The sequence below is a fragment of the Microcebus murinus genome, chromosome 5 (genome assembly GCF_040939455.1).
Source record: "Microcebus murinus isolate Inina chromosome 5, M.murinus_Inina_mat1.0, whole genome shotgun sequence".
In the NCBI taxonomy this organism is placed as follows: domain Eukaryota; kingdom Metazoa; phylum Chordata; class Mammalia; order Primates; family Cheirogaleidae; genus Microcebus; species Microcebus murinus.
Genome location: NC_134108.1, coordinates 88,447,003 through 88,459,474, shown reverse-complemented (window position 1 = coordinate 88,459,474; position 12,472 = coordinate 88,447,003). Strand labels below are relative to the sequence as shown.

General features: G+C 35.1%; 1 pseudogene; it reads right to left on the bottom strand.

Moving 5' to 3' along the window:
- Positions 1-10,444: 10,444 nt before the first annotated feature.
- On the bottom strand, positions 10,445-11,205 carry LOC105876237 (proteasome subunit alpha type-4 pseudogene; annotated as a pseudogene).
- Between the last annotated feature and the right edge of the window lie 1,267 nt (positions 11,206-12,472).

Genomic DNA, 12,472 nt, shown 5'->3' with positions numbered 1-12,472 from the left:
AAAAAGAAGGAAACACTGTGCATTAAGTGCTGTGAAAGAGGTAAAAAGAGCATATGGAATGAACAACTAATTCAGTTGAGGGAGTCAGAGAGGGCTTTTGGGAGGAGGCAATGTCTCAGTTTGTTTCTGAAGAATGAGGCAAGTTAATTTAAGAAGAAGTGGAAAGAGTATTTCAAAAAAAGGAATAGGATATATAGTTGAACTAGGTAATTAAGGACATGGTTTTCTTCCCAGCAATCCCACTGCTAGGTATATATCCAAAGGAAAGGAAATCAGTATATTGAAAAGATATGTGCACTCCCATGTTTATCATGGCACTATTCACAAAAGCCAAGATTTGGGATCAACCTAAGTGTCCATCGTCCATCAACAGTGAATAGATAAAGAAATTGTGGTACATATACAAAATGGAATATTATATACCTTTAAAAAGAATGAAATCCTGCCATTTGCAACAATGTGGATGGAACTGGAGACCATTATGATAAATGAAATAAGCCAAGCACAAAAAGATAAATCTCACATGTTCTCACTCATTTGTAGCAGCTAAATATTAAAACAATTGATATCATGGAGACAGAGAATAGAATGATGGTTACCAGAGGGTGAGAAGGGTGAGGTGGGGGAGGATAAAGTGGGGATGGTTAATGTGTACAAAAATATAGTTAGATAGAATGGACAATATTTGATAGCACAACAAAATGACTATAAAAAATAAATTAGGATATACTTTAAAATAACTTTTTAAAAGAGTGGAATTGAAATGTTCCTAGCATAAAGTAATGATCAATGCCTTAGGTGATGAATATCCCAATTCCTGTTTGATTAATATACATTGTATGCCTGTATCAAAACATCACATGTATCCTATAAAAAATTTTTAAAGAATGTGATTTCCTTTTTAAGAGTTTTTACAGTGATTATCTTAGTAAGTTATTTCATATTTGTATTACTAATTTATTATTCATATCTGAGCAAATAATTTTTAACCAACCATTTTACATTATTAGAAGTTTTTCATAATTTAAGGTTCAAATGTTACAAATAATGAATCACCTTTGCTATAATAGAATTCAAATTTTTAGAAAAGTGTTTTGATATAAATGAATATAGCTGGCACTATATGTCAGAATACACACAATATAAATATACAAAACACATATGATAAATGGATTCCATCATGTTACTTTTCTTCCTGGAAAAACTATTTAGCCTGATTTTGTAAACTAAAAACACTAGGTAAGGCTTTTGAATAGCTAGACAGGATTTTTCTTCACTTAGGCTTGCATGCATGCACATTTAATCAGATCATTCTATAGTTTACATGAATTTGCATAGGCTACTGGTGTATCATTGCTTATAAGCCTTATATGTCCCTAATTATAATGATTGTTCTACCTATTACCAACCATATTTTAAAAGTCTGTATAATGAATTAAATAAAGCGTATTGTGAGATTTATTAGCTGTAGTCCTGATCTATTTAACTGAAAGAAAAAACAGTTTGGGGAAAGAAATTAACTAATACACACGGACATAGCCATTAGTTATGGAATGGTCCTACTCTTTAAAATGTTTTGTCAAAACAAATGTTTCAAGTCAGTGAGTTCTCCTTCACGGGAATTTCCTGGTATGGAAATGTAGCATTTTGCCTTCACCAGTGATACCATATTTATAGGCTTATTCTGCCTCATCTCAAACTAGTTTACATAAACAAACAACTAAATGCATTCAAATAGTTAGATGAGCTAGAACATTTAAGGACAAGCTACACTATACTCTCTGGGTTTGTTTTCCAAGGCAAAGTTTATCTAACCATAAATTTTGCCTGGTGAGTCAATGCAGAGTTACGTCTATGCAAAACTTGGAAATTCTGCCTTTGTCAATTCACCCTCCCCTTGCTATTCCCATCCATTTCTATGTTCTAAATATTCAGATCAGTTAGCAGACCCTGGACTCCTAAACACTCTCTTGAAATCTTCTTTTATGCTTTTTTGTGGTGGCCCAAAACCCTGAGTATCTCCTCCCAGGTTCTTACCATAATATTGGCATGACTGTACAAAAATCAAAGGACTTATTTATATGATGTTCCAAGAGTTTATATATACAGGTATGAGGTACATAACAACATTTCAGTCAATGATGGATCGTGGTCCCATAGATTATAATGGAGCTGAAAAATTCCTGTCACATAGTGATGTGGTAGTTATAACATTTTACCAGAATGCATTGCCTTTTCTATGTTTAGAAACATTTAGATACACAAATGCCATTGTGTTAGTTCACAGAAAATTTAAAATCTTAATAAAATAGATTCAATGTAATTTATAATTAAATAAATGCAAATCAGAACATCAGTATACTTTTTCTTTTTACCTACCAGGTTAGCAAACATTCAAGAAGTTTAGTAATACCTAATCTTGAGGAATGTATAGAAACAATCATTTTCATAAACTGTTGGTGAACATATAAACTGATACAACATTGTTTTTGGCAATTAGCAGTATTATTCAGATTTTTTAAATGTTCAGTCTTTTACTCAATTCTACTTTTAGGATTTAATCCTCAGTATAAATTCACATAGTTTAGTTTATAACAAAACAAACCAAAAAGAACAAAAAACCCCAGCAACAATATAAAATATAGAACATTCATTTAATTCAATACTATGAAGCAATTAGAAAGATATGTATGCATTTTTTCTTTTATTGTGAAAAAGCAGAGCAGAAAAATAATTTTAAAAATACATACCTTTGTCAATGATTATATAAATAAATAAAATGATTATATAAATAAATAAAATAATTATATAAATAAAGACCATAATAGAAAACTGTACATACTACTACTATATATAGCAGTGTTTCCAAAACATGCCTTAGAACTAGAATCATCTGGGACTCTTATTAAGCACACAGATTTCTGATCCCAATGCAAACTTATTGAATCAACTCTCTAAAAGAGGGTAATTAATATATTTAAAATGTGCCCCAGGTGAATTATATGATTAGGTCAGTTTGAAAATGCTGGTAAAATTGGTTTTATTCTATAGCAGTGGTTTTCAACATGTGATTTCTCGTCCAGTAGCACAGCATCTTCAGAAAATTTGTTAAAAATTCAAAGTTTCAAGGTCCTTGTCAGACCTACTGCAACAGAAATTTGGGGGGGGTGCAGCAATTTTGGGGTGGGGCGCAGTATAAGCCTTCCAGGTGATTTTGAGGAAGGCTAACATTTGTAAACCACTGTTCTACAGCTTTCAGAATGACGACAAGTAACACCTGAGTGTGCCTACAACAACTCTAAAGTAAAAAAGGATAAATACCAGGAGATGTTAGACTCTAAGATAAACACATTTTTTTAATGGACTTTGACATTGTCTCTGTAAATAACATGTGAACCTACAACTTTTGGATTCTTCTTCCTACTGGGAAGAAGATGCTATTGTAGTCAATTGAATAGTTACTTCCTGCTCAGCACTGATTAAGCACTTTTAGTATATTGCAGTAATCATCAAAACCCATTTACAGGTGAGCACTTCATGGAGGAGTTGGAATTTTAGTGGGACCTTGGGAGGTGACTAGCATTTCAACAGGTAAAATTTGGGAAAAGAAAATTAATTCAGAGCAGAGGAAAGAGCATTAGCAAAAACAAAACCCAAGAAAACTAATTTGTATTTGGACAATAGTGAATGATTTAGGGCAGTGGGTCTCAAACTTTATCTGCATAAGTAACACCTAGGACTTTTTTAAACACTGGGCTTCAGCCCCAGGGTTTCTGATTTAGTACATCTGGGGGGAAGCCCAAGAATTTGAACTTCCAGTACTTTCCAGGTAGTGCTAATGCTGCTGGTCTGGGAACTATACTTTGAGAATCTGGTATAATGTGTTTAAAGGAGGTTGATGGTAAACAAATATCCACAAATAGTGGTATATGAGGCAGTATTACAGAGGATATGAATTCATACCAAAAATTAATGACATCGTTTATGTATCTATGTATTCATTTGAATTTCATTTCAATGGGAACCAATGAAATGGCTAGGATTATTCTGGACTATTCTGATGTAACATGCTAGGTTAGGTCAGGTAAAGGGAGACTGAGGTATGTTCCAAAGTTACTTAACTCCAGTCTCCCTACCCTGCTGCTACTACTCCCATTCTTCAGCTTCTCATCCTTATCGGATGACATATCAAATTTTTCAGTTTTGAACATAAGCAAACTAATCAGACTACAGTGTGAATGACTGATAATTATTTACTATGCCTTAATTGTTTACATTTTGAAGGTGATACATATTAATCTTAATTAACTTTAACTGTGGAACTCCAGCTACTATTACAATGTTAAAAGAAAAATGTCAAGCTGTGTGCATATGAGGGGAAAGGAAAAATACCTTTTTTGGGTGGGAGGGCTTCCTTGGAGGTTGTTCCCAAGGTCAATTCTCCCCAGCTGTTTAATAGTGCAGGGTTAATTTGCAGTAGATTAGTCCCTGGGTGAAGTGTGTTCTGATCAACTGCTAACCAATCAGATGTGCCAGCTATGCATAGTAACCTATTTTTGGTTAGAATTTGTACTTTCAGAACCTATTTAGTTGGAGTAATCATGTTTCTTAGATGGTAATGCTTAAGGCTATGGCACACTGGCTTTTAGTTTGTATGTGAAAATATTCCAATATCTATGTAGATTTGGTCTTTCATTGTTGTTTTAAATTCCCTGTGCAAATTCTGCTCTTATTGTAAGTTTCATGAAATCCTTTATGAAGTTGGTGGGGATATAAGTAAATAAAACATAGGGATATCATCATCAGAGTGTTGTCTTTTATTTTCTCTGTTTCCAGTTATCACTTCAATTCCATATTATATAGACATGTAAAAAGGAAAAAGATAAAGAATTTGCTTTTTTTTATATATATAAGAGAATGTTACTTTCTCAGCGAATGATCCAATAAATAAAAATCTATGACAGAATAAACCTGGCAGAGATATTATTTGGCTCTGTACTGAATAGCTTCATTGGCTACAGTCACATTCCTCTTGCCACTGCTGTTTCAAGGAAATCAGAGGATACTTTAGGAGACAAAGCTGTGGTCCCCAACACCCGGGCCCGTGTACCGGCACCAGTCCACGAAGTCTGCAGCCTGCCAGGAACCAGGTTGCACAGCAGGAGGCCAGCAGCAGGTGAGTCAAGCCCCACCTGTGCCCACACCAACTCCCCATCTCACTCGCATCACCACCAGAACCCAGCCCCCGCATCAGATCAGCGCGGGCATCAGACCCTCATAGGAGCGTGAACCCCACTGCCAACTGCTCATGAGAGGGATCCAGGTTGGGTGCTCCCCATGAGAATCCAAGGCCTGGTGATCTGAAGTGGAGCCTAGGTAGCGATGCCCTCCCGCCCCTACCATTCCCCCATCAGTGGACTTCCACAGAACCAGTCCCTGGTGTCAAAAAGGCTGGGGACCACTGCAAAAGGGGACCATAAAGAGAAGGACACTGGAACTTTATACAGGAAAAAAAATATTGTTGTGGAGTTTAACAGCCAACAGTGAGAAGAGGACAATACTTTGACAAGAAAATACAGGAAATTACCAAGAATTGTGACAACTAGATGAAGATCAAGAGCTAATTGTTTGAAAGAGATGGCTGGAATAAGATAGAAAGGGAATGCAAAATGAGTGACCCAGAAATTAAAATGATTGATCAACAGACTTAGGAATGCAATAAGTGGCTAGTTTAGCGATATTGCTCAAATGTGTTGTGACTGATAAATGTAAGATCACCCTTTTGTTGACTTATGGTAATAAATACCAGGGTCATGAAACTTATTATTTTGTAAGCAAGGTCAGTTGAAAACTACTCAAAGACATAAGTATACACGTACATAAAACATACTCAATATAGTATTTTGCATTGTAGAGAAATAACAATGATGAAATAAATCAGATTGTCTGATTGGTCATGTATTTTAAAATGTATCAGAAATGCTGCTGCTGACCGATAAATTTTATTTCACTATCTCAGAAAATTGATACATGAGCTTTCCAGCAACACCATCAGGCTGATTATGGCAGTGATTACTTAGACTTGATTGAGATTTGAGTATTTCAAATGATATTTTACCAACACCATTTTTTCTGAAATAAATTGCTATCGGTGATACTTCTCTTGTATCTTTTTATCTTCCAGTATGGAGCAAATATAGAAAAGCAAAGCACAAATAACAGTTGGAGCAAGGTTAGTGTTTAAATCAGGGTATTTCATATCTAATGTCATTTTTTTGCTGTTGATCTCTGGGGAAAAGGTTAAGATATCTACTTTCAGCCTACAGGGATTTGTTACCCTTTGGCTTATGGTATATTCTGAGAACTCTGAGAATGGTGGCATTGTCCCAGGAGAATAATGAAAAAAAAATTTGAAAATATGCTATTGAAATTGCTACTGAGTATATAAATATAATAGTATGTATTTCTTTTCCTTTAAAAGATATTAATGATATAAATGGTGTCTTTACTTTTTTTTATCATTTATATCTGTCATGGTACTAGTCACTCTGTGAATGATGATATTAGAAACATAATGCAAGGGAGAAAAATAATGCGTAGTTTCAGGATGATTGGAAGTGAAAAGAAACTCAAGAGTTCATCATGGATGAAATGCATAAAAACATGGGATTTGTATCATGGTGTACTAAGTTTGTAATGAAAGCTCTACCACTTATTAGCCACGTGACTTTGGACAGTGTCTCAGTTTCCTTAGTTATACAGTGAAATTCTTCAAATCTAGTGTATTACAGTGAGCTCACTTAAAGGTAGCCTCCGAGTCAAGAAGGTGGGTATGGGTAACTTATTTGAAACATGATCCCAGGATGCAGGAGTAGAAAAGCAGGGAAAACAAGACTGAGAAAGAGAAAAAGCCAACAGGATAAGGGTTCATTATTGAGTTTTCTACTCAAGTAACAAGGTCTTAATTGCACCAGGACTTCTGAGAAGAGTCCAGAATGCCTCCTAGAAATGCTACTCCAAAGGACAAGAGGCTGGGACATTTGTTTCCTACTGATTGAGAGTTGTCCTCAGGGTCATTAATTCCTCCACCATTTCAGGTTGCCTTTGCAAATGATCCCAGCTGGCTCTTGAAGCTGTAGAGGCAGAACCGTGGAGACACATGAAAATCTCTTAGTGCTATCTTATAAAACTCAAAATCTCATAAAACTATCCGCCAGAGCTGCAACAGAAATCAGAGATAGGTAGGTCAAAGGAATGTGTGGCATCAAAAGTATATAAAGTTATTTGAAATATTTCATATGAGTGTGTAATCAAGGTGCTTGATACTTTGTGGGCATTTAAAATGTTTCCTTTTCCTTCATTTTAAAAATGAGAGAAGATCTTAGGGGAAGTATTACTCAATTTCATAAAATTATTTAACCTCAGAACTGGGTCTGGACCTCATGTCATTTGACTCCTGTTTACTTCATCCCTTTTATTGGTATACCACTATAAACTTGGCCTTAAGGCACAAGATTGTGCTCTTACTGCCCTATCTTCATTCAAGCTTAGAATAAATGCTGGACACATTATTAGTTATGGTCTGAAATTTCTACCTACATCCTTCCAAAGAAGGAACATTAAGAAGGATATTGTTAACATAAATTTGGTCTTGTAAAAATGTGATTAGCTAACCACATGGTTGTAATCATGAAGACAATATTTAGAAAATTTTTTGAAAACACTTTTGCTGTCTTTTGGACTTAAGGTAGCACTTTTACCCTCCACAATAGTGGTGGGAAAATATTGACCCTTGGCAACGAAAGACATTTGGGGGTTTGGATTTTTGTTTCTGTTATTTTTTTAGTGTGGCTTATAACTTTGACTGATTCTCAGATTTTTGTTTACTTTTAAAGTCCACGGCCTTTTCCTTCACATATTCACAGATTCCATTAAGCAATTTCTCTCTGTCTACATTTCAAAACCTTGGTGCAATAGCTCTCTTCTATACCACAGACTGGCCTACAGGGTGCTGTATACTCTTCTTCTTTCCCCCTATCCTACCACCAACCTGTCTACCATAACTTGACAGATAACTCTTTCTAATCTTTTTCTTAGTATTTTATTTTTACTCTCTGAGCCAAACTATATGGCAGGCAGTTACTGCTTGTTTTCCAAAGAATTTATTCATTTTCATTTTGTCCCATTCTTGAATGTAAATTTAATGATGGCATTAATATACTGTATAAAAGGGAATAACCAAAGTGATCAAGTACATAGAGAGCTTTAATATTGTGGTGCTAACATTATCAAATCAGTTCTTTTTCCTGAGCATGCAAGAAAACTACATTTCCCAGCTTCCCTTTCAGTTAGGTAAGGCCATGTGACTGAGTACTAGTCAATGAAAATCAGTGGAAATAATTTACATAAGGCTTTTTATGCCTAGTCCATAAAAACCTCTCAAATAATCCTCAGTGTTCATTTCCTATTTGTCAGTAAAATGCCAATACTTTAAGGAGACTCAGGAAGCCACTTTTTGATAGCAGAAACCAAAGCAACCTTGGCCGTTGAATAACTGGGTAGAGCAGCAGAACTTTCTCCTCCCCACTCCTAATTGAATTCAGTCTAATCTGTTATATAAAGGAGAAATAAATGTACACAGTTAAAAGTTTATGAGTTTCTTATAGCAGTTATCCAACCTTAACTAATGTGGAAATATTACCTTATAATTGAAAACATTTTACAAAACATGTTTATGTATTCACTTGACTGTTAAAATTTTGTATGGTGTATTTTTATACCTATTTTCAAATAAAGGAAATGAATTAAGTAGTGTCATTGAGAGTTTTGAGCCAAGTACCAGATAGATTTATAGGACTTGAAACAAGCATCAACTATTGAGGCAGGCAATTGGTTGAATGAAAGCAGTAAGATAAGACAAAAGGGTCCACAATATATAAATATCTAGTCAGGCAGAGGACATTAAATAAAAGGGCTGATCCTGGGCCAAATGTGTGGTATTTTCTTCTGTGTATTGGAAGAGCAAGGGTAGGCCAACGGTGTGGGAATCTGTAGCTGAAGGGAATGAAGTATCCCCAGAGGTGCATCCCATTCCTGGTTAAATTAGATTAGAAGGCTAGCCTCTTGGGAGATGCTTACACTACGTGAAACTATGCTAACACATGGTCCATGCCCAGCCACTAGATAATAATCAGCTCCCATAATTATATCCTTCTTAGGTGACTCTGAGGAATCTCTGCAAAATCTGCCATAACGTGATAAGTGGAGTTCAAAAGTTTGAAAAGTATAAAATATGGCGTCATGTTATTGTGGAGATAATGAAATCTTTGGAAGGCTGTGCAAGCTAGCTGGTAGGGAGTCAAATGTCCTCCGGCATAATCCAAGGTCCTTTTCCATTTGTGGTTTGGCATCCCCTAGTCGCAATCGTCCCCTCCACACTCTAGTTTTCTTTTGTGTACTTTCTGCATGGCATATATTTTTTTTCCATCCTTGTATTTTCAACCTATCGATGTCTCTCTCTCTCTCTTTTTTTTTAATCTACTACCTCAGCCTCCTGAGTAGCTGGGACTACAGGCATGCGCCACGATGCCCGGCTAACTTTTTATATATATATGTATAAATTGGCCAATTAATTTGTTTCTGTTTATAGTAGAGACGGGTCTCCCTCTTGCTCAGGCTGGTTTCTACCTCCTGACCTCAGGCAATCTGCCCGCCTCGGCCTCCCAGAGTGCTAGGATTACAGGCGTGAGCCACCGCACCAGGCCTATCGATATCTCTTATAGAAAGCATATAGTTGGTTCATTATTTTTATTCTACTCTATAAAGATCTACATTTTGATTGGGGGGTTTTGTACATTTACAGTTGATGTAATTACTATTTAATATGGAAGGATTTATACCTGTCTTTTGCTATTGTTTTCTGTATGTCTTATGACTTGCTTCTCATATTCTGTCACTGTTCTTTTGTGTTAAATAGATGTTTTCTAGTATATCATTTTAATTCTTTTGTCTTATTTACTATATTTCCTGAGATATTTTCTTAGTGGTTATTTTGAGATTACATTTAGCATCATAATTTAAGACAACTAGATTTGAATTCATACCAACTTAATTTCAACACTAGTGACAAAATCAGTTTTTGTTTATCTGTGACTGTCTCAATTTCACCTTCATTTTTTAAAAATTTACCATTCTTTCCAAGTTTTATTCCAACAAAAATAAGATTAAAATGTCCATGAAAATAATCATTATCATTACAATAAACTATCAGTTGAACAGAAATGACCAGCATACAAGTCAGAATGTAATGTTTTGCCCAAGTTAAAAAAAGAACTTAAGCATATCCTTAAGCTCTCTCAGGATGGAAGATTAGGGAAGTTTTTACACTGAAAATGCAGCCAGAATGAGTTCTAAAATCCTTGAGTTTTGTATTCTATTTACCTTTCTATTTATGTTCTTTTTCTTTCTTCTCATGCTTAGCTTTAGTTTCTTCTTTCTCGTGTTTATTTTATCAACTACTCCACTTTCTTTTGTTTGAGAACCCTGATTACTGTTATTTTGTTCTCTCTTGTTAATATGTCATATTCCACCTTTTCAGCAGTTTGCTAACATTCATCTCGTTATTTAACACTTTGATAGCTAAACCAAGTTCTGACTTCAAAGTCATTTCTACTTCCTTTTTTTCTTGTTTTAACACTGACACAGATGCAGCACTATTATTTCCAATGCATATGGTTTTCCATTATCCATAATTTCCACTGGAGCCACTCTGATACAGATGAAAGCCATGGTCCTTATTCCAGCCAATGTACAGTAATGCAACACGAAAGGGAAGTTTTCCTTCAGACTATGTATAAGCTTATTTGATATTACACAGTGCTGTAACCAACTGCTCCTAGGAATGGGCTTCTGAAACCATAATAAATACTTTTGAGCAATGTGCCTTGCTTTATTAGTCAGAACATTAGGATTTCCTGCCACACTCCAAGCCATGTCCTCACTGAGTTCATAAATTTTTTTTGGAGAAAATGATTTCATCAAGAGGCTTATGGATGTTGTGTCTTTCTGCCATAAGCAAAACATCATTACTTGCTAAAATTTCTAAACAGGTGTCTGCATGTTTGATGTTTTCATGATGTATTCAACTTGGTGCAAGTGACCTTCTAGAGAAAATACAGTAGTCTTGGAGTCATATCCTTACGACATCTGTGTTTTCCTTTTTATAATAAGCTCTTTTTAAAGCATGAAGGACAACTTTTTTTGAGCTTTATATAATCCCAGAGGGAAGACACTGAAGAGTCAAGATCTACACAGAGTACTTTACTCTGCTGAAGAAAAAACACCACTGCTGCCCAGCTATCCACTTCTATGATAATACGGCCCACATGTGTGTGTGGAACCACCTTTCTCCTTAATTTTTGAAGGATATTTTTGCTGGATATAAAATTCTTGGCTATTACTTCAAGCACTTTGAATATGTTATCCCACTGCCTTCCCACCCCTGTTGTTTCTGATGAGAAGTCAGCGTTGTTTTTATCAAGGATCCCTTGTAATGATGAGCCACATTTTTCTTGCTGATTTTAAGTTTCTCTCTGCCTTTGGCTCTTGAGAACTTGAATATGACGTAATCAAGATGTGAATCTCTTAGTTTATGCTACTTGTAGTTTGTTGAGTTTCTTGGATGTGCAGATAAATTCTTTTCACAAAATTTGGGGAATTTTTGTCCATAATTTCTTCAATTATTCTTTTCCCCCCTTTCATTCTCTCTCCTTTCCTTCTGAAACTTACATTATGCATGTATTGGTACACTTGATGGTGTCTCACTGGTTTCTGAGCCTACGTTTCTTTTTCTTTTTTTTCCCCATTCCTCAGATGGGATAATTTCATTTGATCTGTTTTTAAATTTACTGGTTTGTTCTGCCTACTAAAATCTACTGTTGAGATCCTTTAGGGAATTTTTAATTTCTGTTATTATACTTTTCAACTCTAAAAATTCAATTTGTTCTTTGTTAAAATGATTTTTATGTCTTTATTCATATTCTTTCTTTGGTGAGGCATTGTTCTCATATTTTCTTTTAATTTTTTATACACAGTTTTCTTTAGTTTTTTGAAGATATTTATAACAATTAAGTTATGCCCCCTTAGCAAAGTCTAACTGCGGTAAGCTGTACTAGTTGTCTAGTAATACAAACATTTGGACTTCTTCAGGGACAATTTCTATTGTTTTCATTTATTTTTCTTATGAATGGGCCATACTTTTCTGTTTCTTTGTGTGTAGAAACTGGAAATTTTAAATAATATAATGTGTCAACTCTGGAAATCCACTTCTCTCCAGCCCCCAACATTTGTTATTGTTTTTCTTTGCTGTTGTTGTTGCTATCTGTTTATTTAGTGGCTTTCCTGAACTAATTCTCTAAAGCTTGTAATCTTTGTTGTGTGCGGCCACTGGAACGTTTGCTCAGTTAGCTAAGTG